Below are 20,279 nucleotides of genomic sequence, written 5' to 3'. Positions count from 1 at the left end.
TAACACATAGAATATTATCAATTAGTTAATACTTTAAATTTCTAGCCAGAGGAAACAACATGCATAAAGACATTGAGCTGAGCATTTGGATTGTTTAAGTAACAGAAATGAGGCTAACCTCAATGAACAGTAGTGAAAACAGGAAGAATACCATGCAATAAGGCCGAGACATAAGCAAAATCCAGGCTTCCTCTTTGGCTCAGAGGTAAAGAATTTACACAGGAGATGTGGGTGTGATCCCCGAGTTGGGAAGATCCCCTGGAAGAGGAAATGGCAATCCACTGCAGTATTCTTGCCTGGAAAACCCCATGGACAGAGGATCTTTGTGGGCTACAGTTCATGGGGTTGCAAAGAGTTGGACACAATGGAACACACATGCATATAATAAGCAGAATCTAGAGCATGTAGAGACTGAATTCGTAATTAAAAAAAACAAAAACAAAACAAAACAAAACTGCATCTACCCACAAATAATACCCCCAAGCCAGATGGCTTCACTGGTGTAATCAACCATATATTTAAAGGACTAACACTAATTCCTCACCAACACTTCCAAAAACAATGGAAAATTAATAACTTCAGAACCCATTCTATAAGGCTAGTATTATCCTAAAACCAAAACCAAGCAAAGATACCACATGAAAAGGAAATAAATGTAAAAATCCTGAAAAAAATATTAACAAAACAAATCTAGCCATTTATAAAAAGGATTATACACTGTGACTGAGTGGGGTTAATCTTAATAATTTAAGACTGATTTGACATATGAAAATAGTCAATATAATATACATTATTAATAAGATAGAATATAAAACTCACATGATCATCTTAATAGACACAGAAAGGGCTTTTGTTCAAAACTAACAAAAGACAAAAAATTCTCTCTGAGATCAGGAACAACACAAGAATGTTTCATCTCACATTTCTACTCATCATTTCCCTGAAGATTTCGTCTAGGGTAATTTGGCAAGAAAGTAAAATAAAAGACTTCCTTATTTTAAAGATAGCAATAATGTCCAAATTTATCTACAGTTTAAGCATGGTCTCTACCAAAATAACTCCTAACATTTTTGCAGAACTTGTGAAGCTTGTCCTAAAATTCACAGAAAAACACAAATAATCCAGACTATTAAAAACATTTTTAAAAAGGTAATAAAATTATAGAATTCACACTTCCTAACTTCAAAACTTACTTCAGATCTTCAAGAACCAAGACTCTGAAGTGTTTGCATAAGAATAGACACAGAGATTAAAGGAAAAGAACTGAGAGTACCCAAATCAACTCATACATCTATGGTCAGTAGAGTTTCAACAGGTTTGTCAAGACAACTGAATGTGAGAAAGAATTGGCTTTGTAACCAAAGGTGCTGAGAAAACTATACATCAAGACAGAATGAATTAGGATGACTATCTCACGTCATACACAAAAAGTAACTCAAAGTGGATCAAAGATTTATTTTTTTGAAATTACTTTTTATTGGAGTATAGTTGCTTTACAATGTTCTGTTGGTTTCTGCTGTATAACAAAGTGAATAAGTTATATGTATACATACCACCCCCCCATTTACCAGATTCCATCCCCATTTCATTCACTATGGATATTGAGTAGAGTTCCCTGTGTATACAGTAGGTTCTGCTTATATCTATTTTATGCAAAGTAGTGTATGTATGTCAAGCTCAATTACCAAGTTCATTTCACCCCTTTGCCCCTCGATGTTCATACATTTGTTCTCTACATGTGGGTCTCTGTTTCTGCTTTATAAATGAATTCATCTGTATCGTTTTGCTAGATTCCACATGTAACTGATATTGTATGATTTTTGTCTTTCTCTTTCTGACTTACTTCACTTTGTAAAATAGTCCCTAGGTCCGTGTATGCCTCTGTAAAAGGCACAATGTCATTCCTTTTAATGGGTAGGTAACATCATGCTGTATATATGTACCACATCTTCTTTTTTCATTCCTCTGTTGATGGACATTTAGGTGGCCTCCATGTCCTGGCTATTGTAAATAGTGCTGCAATTAACATTGCAGTGCATGTATGTTTTTGAATTATGGTTGGTAAAGAATCTGCCTGCAATGCAAAAGACTCCTGTTCATTTCCTGGGTTGGGAAGATCCTCTGGAGAAGGGATAGGCTACCCACTCCAGTATTCTTGGGCTTCCCTGGTGGCTTAGCTGGTAAAGAATCTGCTTGCAATGTGGGAGACCTGGGTTCTATCCCTGGGTTGGGTAGATCCCTGGAGAAAGGAAAGGCTACCCAATCCAGCATTCTGGCCTGGAGAATTCCATGGACTTTACAGTCCATGGGGTCACAAAGAGTAAGACATGACTGAGCCACTTTCACTTTCATATGGCTAAGAGTGGGAATGCTGGGTCATATGGTACTTATATGTTTAGAATTTGAAGGAACTTCCATACTGTTCTCTATAATGGCTGTACCAATTTACATTCCCATCAATAGTATAGAAGGGTTCCCTTTTTGCCACACACTCTCCAGCAGTTATTCTTTGTAGATTTTTTGATGATGGCCATCTTGACCAGTGCGAGGTAATACTTCATTATATTTTTGATTTAAATTTTCTGATGATTAATGATGTTGAGTATCTTTTAATGTGTTTGCTGACCATCCATATACCTTCTTTGGGGAAATGTCTGTTTCTGTCTTATGACCATTTTTATTGTACTGTATTTTTTTTCCTAATAGGTCTGCATGAGCTGTTTGTATATTCTGGAGATTAATCCCTTGTCAGATGCTTCATTGGCAAATATTTGTTCCCATTTATGGGAGTTGTATTTTCATCTTGTTTATGGTTTCCTTTGCTCCACAGAAACTTTTTAAGCTTAATTATTTTTTATTTTGCTTGTTTCTGTTTTTATTTTCACTACACTATGAAGGGAGTCAACAAGATCTTGATGAGATTTATGCCAGACGTTCTGCCTGTTTTCATCTAAGAGTTTTTATAGTGTTTATCCTTCTATTTAGACCTTTAACTTATTTTGAATTTAGCTTTTGTATGGTGTTAACCAATCTTCTTCAGTTCAGACACTCAGTCGTGTCCGACTCTCTCTGACCTCATGGACTTTAAGCACGCCAGGCCTCCCAGTAAATGGCCAACACCCGGAGTTTACTAAAGCTCATGTCCATTGGGTCGGTGATGCCATCCAATGATCTCCTCCTCTGTCATCCCCTTCTCCTACCATCGTTAATCTTTTCCAACATCAGGGTCTTTTCCATTGAGTCAACTCTTCGCATGAGGTGGCCAAAGTACTGGAGTTTCAGCCTCAGCATCAGTCCTTCCAGTGAACACCCAAGACTGATCTCCTTTAGGATGAACTGGTTGGATCTCATTGCTGTCCAAGGGACTCTCAAGAATCTTCTCCAACACCACAGTTCAAAAGCATCAATTCTTCAGTGCTCAGCTTTCTTTATTTCTTTCTTTCGTTTTTCCTTATAACCAACCATTTTATTTTTTCATTTATTTTTATTAGTTGGAGGCTAATTACTTTATAATATTGTAGTGGGTTTTGCCATACATTGACATGAATCAGCCATGGATTCACATGTGTTCCCCCTCCCGCTCCCCCCACCCGCCTCCTTCCCTATCCGATCCCTCTGGGTCTTCCCAGTGAACCTTATAGTCCAACACTCACATGCACACATGACTACTAGAAAAACCATAGCTTTAACTAGACAGACCTTTGTTGGCAAAGTAATGTCTCTGTTTTTTAATATGCTGTCTAGGTTGGTCATAACTTTTTCTTCCAAGGAGCAAGGATTTTTTAATTTCATGGCTGCAGTCATCATCTGCAGTGACTTTAGATCCCAAGAAAATAAAGTCTCTCACAGTTTCCACTGTGTATCCATCTATTTGCCATAAAGTGATGGGACCAGATGGCATGATCTTATTTTTATGAATGTTGAGTTTTAAGCCAACATTTTTCACTCTCCTCTTTCACTTTCATCAAGAGGCTCTTTAGTTCCTCTTCAATTTCTGCCATAAGGGTGGTGTCATCTGCATATCTGAGGTTATTGATACTTCTCCTAGCAATCGTGATTCCAGCTTGTGACTCATCCAGCCCAGTGTTTCTCATGATGTGCTCTACATATAAGTTAAATAAGCAGAGTGACAATACACAGCTTTGACATACTCCTTATCTGATTTGTAACCAGTCTGTTGTTCCATGTCCAGTGCTAACTGTTGCTTCTTGAAGTGCATACAGATTTCTCAGAGGACCGATAAGGTGGTCTGGTATTCCCATTGCTTGAAGAATTTCCCACAGTTTGCTGTGATCCACACAGTCAAAGGCTTTGGCAAAAGTTAATAAAGCAGAAGTAGATGTTTTTCTGGAACTTTCTTGCTTTTTTTAATGATCCAATGCATGTTGACAATTTGATCTCTGGTTTCCCTGCCTTTTCTAAATCCAGCTTGAATAACTGGAAGTTCACAGTTCATGTACTGTTGAAGCCTGAATTGGAGAATTTTGAGCATTATTTTGCTAGAATGTGAGATGAGTGCAAATGTGTGGTAATTTGAGCATTCTTTGGCATTGCCTTTCTTTGGGATTGGAATGAAAATATACCTTTTGCAGTCCTCTGGCCACTGCTGAGTTTTCCAAATTTGCTGACATATTGACTGCAGCACTTTCACAGCATCATCTTTTTAGGATTTGAAATAACTCAACTGGAATTCCAGCACCTCCACTAGATTTGTTTGTAGTGATGCTTCCTAAGACCTATTTGACTTCACATTCCAGGTTGTCTGGCTCTAGGTGAGTGATCAGACCATCATGATTATCTGAGTCATGATGATCTTTTTTGTATAGTTCTTCTGTGTATTCTTGCCACCTCTTCTTAATATCTTCTGCTTCTGTTAGGTCCATACCATTTCTAACCTTTAACTGTGCCCATCTTTGCATGAAAAGTTCCCTTGGTATTTCTAATTTTCTTGAAGAGATCTCTAGTCATTCCCATTCTATTGATTTCCTCTATTTCTTTGCATTGATCACTGAGGAAGGCTTTATCTCTCCTTGCTATTTTTTGGAACTCTGCTTTCAAATGGGTATATCTTTCCTTTCATCCTTTGCCTTTCACTTCTGTTCATTTCATAGATGTTTGTAAGGCCCTCTCAGACAACCATTTTGTCTTTTTGCATTTCTTTTTTTCTTGGGGATGGTCTTGATCATTGCCTCCTATACAATGTTACAAACCTTTGTCCATAGTTTTTCAGGCACTATATCAGATCTAATCCCTTGAATATATTTGCCACCCCCACTGAATACTCATAAGGGATTTGATTTAGGTCATACCTGGGTGGCCCTGTGATTTTCCCTACTTTCTTCAATAAGTCTGAATGTAGCAATAAGGAGTTCATGATCTGGACCCCAGTCAGCTCCCAGTCTTGTTTTTGATGACTGTGTAGAGCTTCTCCATCATTGGCTGCAAAGAATATAATCAATCTGATTTCAATATTGACCATCTGGTGGTGTTCTCTTGTGTTGTTGGAAGAGGGTGCTTGCTATAATTAGTGTGTTCTCTTGATAAAACTCTGTTAGCCTTTGCCCTGCTTCATTCTGTCCTCCAAGGCCAAGTTTGCCCATTACTCCAGGTGTTTCTTGACTTCCTCCTTTTGCCTTCCAATGTTCTAATTTCATTCTTTTACATGAGGCTGTCCAGTTTTCCCCAGCACTTCTTACTGAAGAGACTATCTTTACTCCTTTGTATATCCTTGTCTCCTTTGTCATAGATTAGATGGTCACACATATATGGGTTTATCTCAAGGCTTTCTACTCTATTCCATTGATCTATATTTCTGTTTTTGTTCCAGTACCATACAATCTTGATAAGAGTAGCTTTCTTGTATAGTCTGAAATCAGGGAGTCTAAATTCTTCAGCTCCATATTTTTGTCTTCTGTTGGGTTTTTTTTTTTTGGCTATTTGGAGTCTTTCATATTTCCATACAAATTGATTCTTTTGTTATAATTCTATGAAAACTTCCATTGGTAATTTGATAGGGATTGCCTTGAATCTTTAGGTTGCTTTGGGGAGTATAGTAATTTTCACAAGAGTGATTCTTTTAATCTAAGAACATGGTATATCACTCCATCTGTGTCATCTTTGATTTCTTAGTCAGAAACTTATAGCTTTCTGAGTACAGGTCTTTGCCTCCTAGGTAGCCTCATTTCTTGTATTTTGTTCCTTTTGTTGCAATAGTAAATGGGATTGTTTCATTATGTCTTTCTGAAATTCACTGTTAGTGTATGGGGATGCAAGTGGTTTCCTTGTACTAACTTTGTATCATACAATTTACCAAATACACTGATTAGCACTAGGAGTTTTGTGATATGTGTTTACGATTTTATAAATATAGCATCACCTGCAAATAGTGACAGTTTTACTTCTTTTCCAATTTGAATTCCTTTTATTTCATCTTCTCAGATTTCCATGGCTATGACTTTCCAAAATTACGTTGAGTAAGAGTGGTGAAAGCAGACATCCTTGTCTTCTTTCTGATCTTGGTGGAAATGTTTTCAGGTTTTCACCTTTGAAAGTGGTGTTTGTTGTGGGTTTGTAGTATATGGTTATTGGCCTTCATCTGATGAGGTAGGATCCCTTTATGCCCACTTTCTGAAGGGGTTTTATCATAAATTGTTGTTAAATTTTGTCAAACGCTTCCTCTACCTCTATTGAGATAAACTTATGATATTTATCTTTCGATTTGTTAATTTGTATTGATTTTTTTAAACAAACTAATGACAACAAGCAACAAGTATTGCATTGGTTAATTTGTGTATATTGAGTAATCCTTGCATTCCTCAGACATATCAATTTTGATCATGGTGTATAACCATTTTAATGTAGTGCTAGATTCTTTTATCTATTATTTTGTTAGGATTTTTGTGTCTATGTTTATCAGGGAATTGGATCTGTCATTTTCTCTTTTGTTTTTTACATCCTTGGGTTTGATATCAGAGCAATTGTGGCTTCTTAGAATGAATTAGGGAGCGTGTCTCCCTTTGCAATATTTGAAAACATCTGAGAAGGATAGTTGTTAGCTCTTCTCTGTTTGCTAGAATATGCCTGTGAAATCACTTGTTTCTGTACTTTTGTTTGTCAGAAGATTTTTAGTCACAATTTTAGTTTAATTTTTAATCACAATTTTAGATCAACTTGTGGTTGATCTGTTTTATTTTCTATTTCTTCTTGGTTCAGTCTTGGAAAGTTGTACCATGCTAAGAAGCTGTCCATTTTGTCCAGATTGTCATTTTATTTGCATATAGTTGCTTGTGGTAGTCTTTTATGATCGTTTGTAATTCTGCAGTGTCAACCGTAACTTCTCCTTTTCATTTCTAATTTTATTTTTTTGAGTCCTCTCCTTTTTCTTCTTGATTGGTCTGGCTAGATGTTTATCAGTTTTGTTTATCTTCTCAAAGAACCAGTTTTTAGTTTTGTTGATCTTTTCTGTTGTTTTCTTCATTTCTATTTCATTTATTTTTGCTCTGATATTTGTGATTTCTTTACTTCTAGTAAGAGGGTTTTGTTTGTTCTTCTTTCTCTAGTTGCTTTAGGTTGAAGGTTTGATTTTTTATTTGAAATTTTTCTTGTTTCCTGAGGTAGGGTTGTATTGTTATAAAATTCACTCATAGGACTGCTTTGGCTGCATCCATAGGTTTAAGTCTATCTCATTTAATGTGTCATTTAAGGTTTGTGTCTTCTTACTAATATTGTCTTGATAATCTGTCCATCGGTGTTAGTGAAGTGTTAACATCCCCTGCTATTATTGTGTTACTGTTGATTTACCCTTTTATGACTGGTAACCTTTGCCTTATGAACTGAAGTGCTCCCAGTTTGGTTGCATAAATCTTCTTGTATTGATCCCCTGATTTTATGTAATTGACCTTGTTTGTCTCTTAAAATAGTCTTTATTTTAAAAATAAATGGAAAAAAATAAAAAAGAAAATGCATTTTGTCTGATATTAGCATTGCTACTCCAGCATTAAAAAAAAAAAAAAAAAAATGATATGCATGGATAATGTTTTTTCATTCTTTTACTTTCAGTCTATATGTGTCCCTAGGTCTGAAATGAATCACTTGCAGGTAGACAGCACACAAATGGGTTGCAATTTTTGAAAGAGTTTGAGGATAGTTGTTAGCTCTTCACTAAGAGCTTTATATCCTTTCAACCAATATGTGTCTTTTGTTTGGACCATCTAACCCATTTAGTCAGTTCAGTCACTCAGTCGTGTCCAACTCTGTGACCCCATGGACTGAAGCATGCCAGGCTTCCCTGTCCATCAAAAGCCCATTTTAAGTTTAAAGCAATTATCTGTTTATATGGGCTTCCTGCTGGCTCAGACAGTAAAGAATCTGTCTGCAATGCAGAAGACCTGGGTTCAATCCCTGGGTCAGGAAGATCCCCTGGAGAAGGGGATGGCTATCCACTCCACTATTCCTGCCTGGAGAATTCCATGGACAGAGGAACCTGATGGGCTACAGTCCATTGGGTCACAAAGAGTTGGACATGACTAAGCACCTAACACTTTGAGTTTTTATGTTTCTATTACATTTTCATGATTGTTTTGATTTGTTTCTTCAGGCCTTTTTTCCTCTCTTGTGTTTCCCATCTGGAGAAGTTCATTTGGTGTTCATGATAAAGCTGTTTTGGCGGTTCCAAGTACTCGTAGCTTTTTCTTGTCTGGGAATCTTTTGATTTCTCTGTAAAATATGAATGAGATCCTAGGTATGCAGAGTAATCTTGGTTCTAAGCTTTTTCATTTCTTCACTTTATTTATTTTTTTCCCATTTATTTTTATTAGTTGGAGGCTAATTACTTTACAATATTGTAGTGTTTTTTGCCATACATTGACATGAATCAGCCATGGATTTACATGTGTTCCCCATCCTGAACCACCCCCCTCCCTCCCCATCCCATCCCTCTGTGTCATCCCAGTGCACCAGCCCCAAGCACTTGTCTCACGCATCCAACCTGGGCTGGTGATCTGTTTCACCCTTGATAGTATACTTGTTTCAATGCTATTCTCTCAGAACATTCCACCCTAGCCTTCTCCCATAGAGTCCCAAGGTTTGTTCTGTACATCTGTGTCTCTTTTTCTGTTTTGCATATAGGGTTATTGTTACCATCTTTCTAAATTCCATATATATGTGTTGGTATACTGTATCGGTGCTTATCTTTCTGGCTTACTTCACTCTGTATAATGGGCTCCAGTTTCATCCGTCTCATTAGAACTGATTCAAATGTATTCTTTTTAATGTCTCAGTAATATTCCATTGTGTATATGTACCATAGCTTTCTTGTCCAGTTGTCTGCTGATGGGCATCTGGGTTGCTTCCATGTCCTGGCTATTATAAACAGTGCTGCAATGAACATTGGGGTGCATGTGTCTCTTTCAGATCTGGTTTCCTCAGTGTGGATGCCCAGGAGTGGTATTGCTGGGTCATATGACAGTTCTGTTTCAAGTTTTTTAAGGAATCTCCACACTGTTCTCCATAGTGGCTGTACTAGTTTGCATTCCCACCAACAATGTAAGAGGACTCCCTTTTCTCCGCACCCTCTCCAGCATTTATTGCTTGTAGACTTTTGGATAGCAGCCATCCTGACTGGTGTGTAATGGTACCTCATTGAGGTTTTAATTTGCATTTTTCTGATAATGAGTGATGTTGAGCATCTTTTCATGTGTTTCATGTGTTGGCCATGTCTTCTTTGGAGAAATGTCTATTTAGATCTTTGGCCCATTTTTTGATTGGGTCATTTATTTTTCTGGAATTGAGCTTCAGGAGTTGCTTGTATATTTTTGAAATTAATCTTTTGTCTGTTTTTTCATTTGCTATTATTTTCTCCCATTCTGAAGTCTGTCTTTTCACCTTGCTTATAGTTTCCTTTGTTGTGCAAAAGTTTTTAAGTTTAATTAGGTCCCATTTGTTTATTTTTGCTTTTATTTCCAATATTCTGGGAGGTGGGTCATGGAGAATCCTGCTGTGATTTATGTTGGAGAGTGTTTTTCCTATGTTCTCCTCTAGGAGTTTTATAGTTTCTGGTCTTACATTTAGATCTTTAATCCATTTTGAGTTTATTTTTGTGTATGGTGTTAGAGAGTGTTCTAGTTTCATTCTTTTGCAAGTGGTTGACCAGTTTTCCCAGCACCACTTGTTAAAGAGGATTTTTTTTTTTTTCATTGTATATTCTTGCCTCCTTTGTTGAAGATAAGGTGTCTACATGTACGTGGAAAAAAAAAAAATTCACGCAAATGGAGACAAAAAGAAAGCAGGAGTCACAATACTCATATCAGATAAAATAGACTTTAAAATAAAGGCTGTGAAAAGACACAAAGAAGGACACTACATAATGATCAAAGGATCAATCCAAGAAGAAGACGTAACAGTTATAAATATATATGCACCCAGCACAGGAACACTGCAATATGTAAGGCAAAGGCTAACAAGTATGAAAGGGGCAATTAACAGTAACACAATAATAGTGGGAGACTTTTTAATACCCCACTCACAACTATGGATAGATCAACTAAACAGAAAATTAACAAGGAAACACAAACTTTAAATGACACAGTGGACCAGCTAGACCTAATTGATATCTATAGGACATTTCACCCCAAAACAATCAATTTCACCTTTTTCTCAAGTGCACATGGAACCTTCTCCAGAACAGATCACATCCTGGGCCATAAATCTAGCCTTGGGAAATTCAAAAAAATTGAAATCATTCCAGTCATCTTTTCTGACCACAATGCAGTAAGATTAGATCTCAATTACAGGAAAAAAAAATTAAAAATTCAAACATATGGAGGCTAAATAACATGCTTCTGAATAACCACCAAATCATAGAAGAAATCAAAAAAGAAATAAAAATATGCATAGAAATGAATGAAAATGAAAACACAACATCCCCAAACCTATGGGACACTATAAAAGCAGTGCTAAGGGGAAGGTTCATAGCATTACAGGCTTACCTCAAGAAACAAGAAAAAAGTCAAATAAATAACCTTACTTTATACCTCTCTCATTTTAAATACCAACCTCATGCCTTAGGAATTTCCAACCAAGCTCAGATTTGATAATTGCCTAGAATTACTCGTAGAACTCAATGAAAATTATTTCCTGAAATCAATGTATGGCTATGAATGGAGCACTGCCAACCAGGTAAGCTCACCTGAGGCTTGATGTCAAAAATTTTTATTGGTGCTCCACGGTTGACTGCACACATAGGTGACCTTATCTCCAGTCTCTCCAGTGGTAGAGTGAATACTGCAGATCCCCTGTCGTAAATTATCTGTTATAAATCACAATTTTTGACTATCCAATAACCCAGATATCCTAGTCAAACTAAAATACTTCCATCAGTAAGGACATTCTAAGGGTCCAGATACCACAGGGTACCACAGATAGTGCAGGGAAAAGGCCAGACCACTCTTTGGATAAGGTTAATTTTTACTACACAGAGCCAGGAAACATACTTGAGGTAGCAAAGACAGAAAGAAACAGAACAGCATGGTTTCACAATAATTGAAAGATTAGGCTATTTAAAGGAGGGAATATTCAGTTGTTTCAAATAATACTGGAGATTTAATAAAGATGAGGACAAGGATATGATCAATGAACAAAGCAACACTTTGGTCATTGGCAATCTTGACAAAGAAGTTTTTGTGTAGTGATTAAAACTGGAAATGCGGAAAGAGAGAGAGTTAAAGTTTTGCTTTAAAGGGAGATAGAGATCTTGGGCCATAGCTAAAAAAAGCAAAGTGAACTTATGAGAAAATTTTGAAAGATAGATGATTTTTAAGTGGGGTAAATGAGGAGCTGTTGAAAGGCAAGAGGAAAGAAAGCCTACAGAAGCTGAGTCCAATAGATAACAGGAAGTAACAAGATCAAGATCTGAAGAGGACAGACTTTGAATGGGACAAGGCTACTTCATTCATCTTAGAAGTGAAGATCATGGTGATGGAAGATGAGAGTTTTTCTTCTACTGTTGTTTATTATATCACTGGAATGTGAGGTGAGCTAATCAGACAAAAGTGTTGGTTTGACGATAGAAAAGTAGATATAAAATAATTGTCTTCAAAAGTAGGGAAAGTACACTAAAGAAATTGTGTAGGATTGTCACAAAGTATTGGGTGCCCCTGTGAGTGTGCAATCAAGAATTCAAGCTGGTACTACTAATACAAGCACTGTTGTGAAAGTGTAATCTTTAGAGCTATCCCCTGACACTGCCAGGGAGGTAGAGAGGGGAAAGAGTTGGAAGATTTTTTCAAGAAAGTGATTGTAATGATGGACTGTGGATTCTTTGTTGTGTAGGCAGAGATGCAACAGAAGGGAGTTGGAAGCATAGCTGTATTGGTGAGAGTTGATTGGACACCTTGATGAGCCACTTGTTTTACACACTGTCATTTGATGTCTCTGTTGAAACCTGACCCCACACTTTCTGTAGATGCTTGTGCATTGATATAGAAATTATCTGGCTTACCCAGATGTCAGTACAATAGCTACAGACTTGGTCTCTCAGTTTCTATTGTGGTTCACATTTACATGCTCAGCCAGTATTCACAAAGTTCAACCATTATGCTAAAGTAGTTGGTGATCAAATTTGCTGCCATCTATGCCACATTTGGACAAAACTAGCTCTCCTACAAAATATATCCTGGCACTGGGTATGTTCTCTCTGTGACCCTTATATATATTCATGTGTGTGTGTGTGTGTGTGTGTGTGTGTGTGTGTGTGTGTCTATACAAACATATGCAAATATATATATATATATATATTTATATATATATATATATATGGCTTCCCTGGTGGCTCAGGGGTGGCTCAGTGATAAAGAATCCACCTGCCAAGGAGGAGATGCAAGTTCTATGCAAGTTCTATCCCTGAGTCAGTAAGATGACCTGGAGAAGGAAATGAAAACCCACTCCAGTATTCTAGACTGGGAAATCACATGGACAGAGGAGTCTGGTGGAATACAGTCCTTGGGGTTGCAAACAGTCAGATACAACTTAGTGACTGAGCACAAAACTAAAATCTATATAGAGAGTAATATAATATATAATATCTATAATATATTCAATATGTTATAAATATATTATATAGTATATTACATAGTAAAATAGCATAATAATTATAATTATTAATTATAATTATATATTATATTATATTATATATGCTATATTATATATTATATTATATTAATATATTATTAGTATATTAATGTATGTTAAATAATAATTAATATATATCAATATATTAATTTATATATATTATTATATCATATTATTATATATTATATATATTATCATATAATTTTACATATTATATATTATATATTATATTATATCATAAGTATTATATATAAATATTATATTATATGTATATTATAATTATAGTTAATATTATATAATATTATATACTATATATAATATATAAATATATTACATTATATGTATATTATAATTATAATTAATAATTATATAATATAATTAATGTATATATAATATATAATATTTAATATATTAAATAATTATGATGTCCTATCATAATATAATATATGAACAATTAATGATAAATATAGATATATAATTATATTAATTATTATATAATTATATAATAATATATTATATATTATTATATATACTAACATTAATATATTGTCACCCTGCTTATTTAACTTATATGCAGAGTACGTCATGAGAAACGCTGGACTGGAAGAAGTACAAGCTGGAATCAAGATTGCCAGGAGAAATATCAATAACCTCAGATATGCAGATGACACCACCCTTATGGGAGAAAGTGAAGAGGAACCAAAAAGCCTCTTGATGAAAGTGAAAGAGGAGAGTAAAACAGTTGGCTTAAAGCTCAACATTCAGAAAACTAAGATCATGGCATCTGGTCCCATCACTCATGGGAAATAGATGGGGAGACAGTGGAGACAGTGTCAGTTTTTATTTTGGGGGGCTCCAAAATCACTGCAGATGGTGAATGCAGCCATGAAATTAAAAGACACTTACTCCTTGGAAGGAAAGTTATGACCAACCTAGATAACATATTAAAAAGCAGAGACATTACTTTGCCAGCAAAGGTCCATCTAGTCAAGTTATGGTTTGTCCAGTAATCATGTATGGATGTGAGAGTTGGACTATGAAGAAAGCTGAGTGCCGAAAACTTGATGCTATTGAACTGTGGTGTTGGAGAAGACTCTTGAGAGCCCCTTGGACTGCAAGGAGATCCAACCAGTCCATCCTAAAGGAGATCAGTCTTGGGTGTTCATTGGAAGGACTGATGCTAAAGCTGAAACTCCAGTACTTTGGCCCCCTCATGCGAAGAGGTGACTCATTGGAAAAGACCCTGATGCTGGGAGGGGTTGGGGGCAGGAGGAGAAGGGGAAAACAGAGGATGAGATGGCTGGATGGCATCACCGACTCAATGGACATGAGTTTGAGTAAACTCTGGGAGTTGGTGATGGACGGGGAGGCCTGGTGTATTGCGATTCATGGGGTTGCGAAGAGTCGGACACGACTGAGTGACTGAACTGAACTGAACATTAATATATTTTGATATATTAATATAATTATTATATTGCAATGTGTATATGTAACATTAATATATGTTGATATATTAATATATTTTATTATATTATGATACAGTAACATTAATGTATGTTGATATATTAATATATATAATTATTATATTGTAATGTGTATATATACTAATGACGCCTAAAATAAAAGTTTCAAGTGCTGTATCTGGTATTGCTGTTTTACTTTTAGCATTCCCTTTCTACATACACAGAAAGAAATGCCTCTCCCAGTTGATTTTCCCTACATATATGTTGATAAAGGAATTAATTCATTGACTTAAGATGACACTAGAATAATAATAAAACAAGGAGAGCTTTATAGAATTGAAAGAGATCTGATTAAATAATTTACCACTCTATAGATCAATGAAAATGACAGTGACCATCCTTTTGTGGCATGGGGTACATAGTACTACATGCATAAAGGGAAATGAAATGCTAACAGCACTCATTAATGGTCTCAGAGTGTGCTTTGAGGCAGAGAATAGCATGAAAATAAAAGGGTAAAGCACATCCTCATCAAGACAGTTAAAACTAGATTCTACCAGAATTCCTAATGCTCTTGCTAGTTCAATTAGCTAGTCAGTATTCAGATCAGTTTAGTTCAGTCGCTCAGTTGTGTCTGACTCGTTGCGACACCATGAAGTGCCGCACGCCAGGCCTCCCTGTCCATCACCAACTCCCGGAGTTTACCAAACTCATGTCCATTGAGTTGGTGATGCATGAGTTTTAGGGTCTATTAAAGGTTGTTCTGTTTGATTTTCTTTGTTGGAAAGTAAAGCCATTTTAATATAAACACACATCAAACTTAGCAAGCTAAAGGGCAGACTCTATAAACACACAAATTGTGTAGGGAAAGTAATGATATACTGCTGATTTATTATTTATTCATTTATTTAGTTTTAGTCTTTAAATCATGCATACACAAACAACAGTGACTAGGAAGTCTATCAATGGTTTAAGATAACTTCATCTCAGTAGAAACACCAAAGTAAGGCAAAGTAAGACAAACTTCTTACTTTTTTATAAGTCTGTTCCCCCCCTTCCCACAGGAATCCCTATTTTTTTTTTTTTCATTTATTTTTATTAGTTGGAGGCTAAGTTTTTTATAGGATGAATTACAGTTCAACTCTTACTTAAAGAGATGTATCTTCTTTCATTTAACACTAATTGGAAGACCTATTGAACATCTCAACAGCAAATCCAAGTGGGCAATTTTTTTCTACATATATACTTAACACAAATGGGTAAAATAATTTTAGCCTTTCTTCTGCAGTGCTTTTTTGTGTATGTGCATGGAAAATTAAGTTTTCTCGGGTTGTATACCTGACTCTATACATTTGTATATAGAATCAGATATGAGAACTATATCCTCAAGGCAATATAACATACACATTTATTGTGACCCTGTTTAAACAACCAAATACTTTCTTGTTAAGAAATATCTAAATAACTGGAAATAATTGAATTGAATTTTCTAAATCGGAATAGGTAGTCTCAAATCAATTACATTCATGCTCTAAAAACTCTGATTTGTTTGGATCCATTTACTGTAACCAAATAGAAAACTCTAGCTATTAACTCATACATTGTTCATAACAAAATTGCACAGGAAGTTTGCACATTTGAGAACATGATATATCTCTTGTGGGCAGAAATGTTAGTTATGGTAATTTTGATAATAACGTTATATTTAGGTTGTATATATTAAAATAGTATTAAGATATCTGGAAAATGATCAATTTAGCAGCTTCAGTATGAAATGGGTACATTCCTCAGCTGTCATAAATTCTTAGAGAGAGACAAAAAGAAGGTAAAATATATTAATATCTCCACTCTTTCTTCAGTCAATATTGTCAATGTTTTGCTTCATTTAGTGAGTTTTCAAATATCACATATAAGTTAAAATTAATAAGTTAAATAAAATATTTACAAATCACCTCCACCAGGACAAGTAAATAAAAAAATTAGAAGTTATTGGGAAAATAACACCTCTATTCTGCATAACACACTTGTAAATAAATGCATTTTCTGCTAGCTGACCTCAGGAAACTCAACTATTGACAAACTAAAATTAGCAACCACATGTCCCTTGCCTACAGCAAGCACAGATGAAGGATGAAAAACTAGAGAAAAGGGAGGCTCGCTCTAATTTGCAATTGTGCCTAGTACTTCATTGTATTTTAATTATAAGTGTTTACTACTCACAGGCATAACAGAACCATGAGGCTCAAATAATCCTTGGGAGTTTAAGAAATCCATATCTCTGCCTCTAACTAAAACAGTTTGGAAATATTATAAAAAAGATTAAGAAACTGCTGAGCTTTTCCTATCTCCTTGAATATAAATTTTCTTTTTTGTAAAGACGTAGATGAGTCAGGAATCACTATAGAAAACTTCAAAGGCTCATGGAAAATGTGAACCATAAGTAGAAATAGCTTTCCTCCTGAAAGCCCTTGTGTAGCCACCTAAATAGGAAGCAACAAAGAGGATTGTCTCTGACTAAAACAGGATAACAGACCTAGTAGAACTCAACTGAAACCAAAGTTTCAGGTCTATATTGTTTGATTTGCTTTTAGCTTCCACTTTTCATTTAGTTTATCTTTTAAGAAATCAATTTTAAAATTATTTTTAACAAGAAAAAATATTTTAGACACATACCAATTAATTTGTTAACTAATTATCTAATTCATTTTTGTGATTAAATAATAATCAGAGTAATTTTTGTCATTTTTGCCTTACTTTACTATTTTTTAATATCTGCTTGATTTGCTTTCACACCAGTGTGTAATTTTAACAATAATAATAATAAATGATAATAAATAAAGGTATTATTTATTATTCTCCCATTATAGATTACACTCTAGACTTTATAACACTTGTTTTAAAACTTTGTCACACATTAGATCACCTGGGAAGGTTTGAAAATCCCTGAAGAAAAATAATAATAATAATAATAATTTTAAAAAAAAGAGAAAATTCCTGAAGTCCAGGTTTCACCCCACACCAATGAAATTAAAATATCCATGAATGAAAACCAAGCAGAAGTGTTTTTTGAAAACCACTATTTTATTTTACCACATCCTCTATATACTTCTCTGAAATAGTGTAATTATGGCAATAGTCCAGAGCAGTTAAACATGCCTGATCTTTTTGTGTTAAAATTAGCATTGGTTACAGGCTGCACTGTTTATGAACTCTGTGACATTGAACACTATTTAACCTTACTATGCCTCAGTTTTTTTCATGTGTAAAATGAGAGTAACAATTAGTAGCTACTTTATAGTGTTTGTTGAATGTTGATTTAATACAGATAAGTTACTCAGCGTGAATTATTATCTTCTCCCCATTTTGTAAATGAAGAAAGTAAAGCATAGAAGCTTGAATAACTTTTGCACAAGTTTGCACAAATAAAGGTTATACTCAGCTTGAAGGACTGTAGTCCAAGCTTCCACTATGGCCTAATTTTAGATATCAATTATTCCTTTAAAATATATAATTCTCAGTTCTATAATCCATGTAAATGGTATAATCTAGAAATGGATTTTTACATAAAAAGATAGGTTAATAAAACCACCCAATGACTGTAGTCTTATAGATCTAGTTTCAGCACTTTCTTCTAGGCAACCATGGAACTAGCTTCTTCCCACAAAGTCAGTTACATAGGCTTCAAATATAAGAATTAAGGACGTATGATTCATTTTCTTCACTAGAATCTAATTACTACTTATCTGCTATAAAGTATGAGCACAAATTATGAAGACTGTGATATTTTTATCTTGTGTCAATTGTGGCATATTACTGTCTAATTTTTATAAGGAAAAGAGAAGTTGACTTTTAATTTAAGACTGTGAGGAAGATGTTACTTATTTCTAACAGTGGTTTTCAACTATAGAATCACAAGTGTTGATTTTGTGAAATAGTGATGACTGCTTAACACTTAGAAATACTGATTCAGTTGATCTTGGATGGGGTCCAGGTATCTGTGTGTTTAAAAAATTTATCCTTGTGATTCCAATGTATAGGAATAATATGAGTAACAGAAAAATAATCACAGGATAATAAAGATACTAGAATGTAAATTGTGAGGCTTCAATAGATCTTCAACAGTCTTCAACACTTTAAATACAAGGTGCAACATATACCCAGGTCTAAAGTCTTTCTTGCTTCCCTAGTGGCTCAGGCGGTAAAGAATCCACCTGCATTGTGGGAGACATAGGTTCAATCCCTGCATTGGGAAGATCCCCTGGAGAAGGGCATGGCAACCCACTCCAGTATTCTTGCCTGGAGAATCCCATGGACTGAGGAGCCGGGCAGGCTACAGTCCATGGGGTTGCAAAGAGTCAGACATGGCTGAGCGACTAAACACAGCACAAAGTCCTTCTTGCTAGCACACCTAAACATCAACAATAAGTACTTCAGTAATTAATTATGTTGTATTTTCGGTGTATAAAGCAAGTTTATAGTGTTGGGTTAGAAATGGAAGTGGCTTATTAAGCTCCTGTAAGGATGCTACTTGGTTTGCTTTTTTTTTTTTTTTAAATGTTACAGGACAGTGAATTTTGTTGACGATCTGGTATGAAAGTTTAAGCCCCTTGACCTTATAAAAATTCCCAATATAATAGACATCAATAAATAGAAGTAATGGACTTTGGAATAAGACAGACATGGACTTTAATCCCAATTCCAGAATTTTCTAGCCTTGTGATTTTGCATGAAATTCTTAACTTCTCAGAACTATTTCTTTTGGTGCAAAATGGAGTCAATAAAGCTTATCCCACAGGTTTGTTTGTTTTAGGGATTTAACAATATGGTATGATATATTATTAGTCTAGCACTAGAATATAAAAAGAACCCAAAAATTATTTGCTGTTGGTATTATGTCATAATTCAGCATGATAAGCATGGAAACAGGTGATTCTCAGGGAGTTATGAGAAAACACAAGTGAGAACCCCAAAACAGAAATGAACTGAGGGAGGGCAGTTTCAGGGAAGGTCTGCTATTCACTAACTGCACAATTCTGTATCTCTAAAGTTTGGACTGCAAGGAGATCCAACCTGTCCATCCTACAGGAGATCAGTCCTGGGTGTTCATTGGAAGGACTGATGCTGAAGCTGAAACTCCAATACTTTGGCCTCTTCACGCAAAGAGTTGACTCAATGGAAAAGACCCTGATGCTGGGAGGGATTGGGGGCAAGAGGAGAAGTGGACAACAGAGGATGAGATGGCTGGATGGCATCACCAACTCGATAGACATGAGTTTGAGTGAACTCTGGGAGTTGGTAATGGACAGGGAGGCTTGGTGTGCTGCGATTCATGGGGTTGCAAAGAGTCGGACACTATTGAGTGACTGAACTGAACTGAACTGAAAGTTAACATGCTGAGGTCTAGTGTTATTTATGAATATTCTGATAATGATTTCATCTTCTGTTTTATTTTTTAGAGTTGTCAAATTAAAAATAAAATCATCTATAAAACTTCTGATCCACTGTAACCTCATATCTTGCCTCTATAACCACAGTGAATGAAGAAACCAATAATATGTAGACAATTATGAAGCAATCTATGATATCAATTAATTAAACTAAAAGTTATTCAAGAAATTACTCCCACAAGTGACCCATGGAGTCATTTGGTGCATCATATTGGAAGACTTTTCCCAAAATTAAGTTTCACAG

Source organism: Cervus canadensis, chromosome 11 (genome assembly GCF_019320065.1).
Source record: "Cervus canadensis isolate Bull #8, Minnesota chromosome 11, ASM1932006v1, whole genome shotgun sequence".
Lineage (NCBI taxonomy): Eukaryota > Metazoa > Chordata > Mammalia > Artiodactyla > Cervidae > Cervus > Cervus canadensis.
This window is presented reverse-complemented; position numbering follows the sequence as displayed.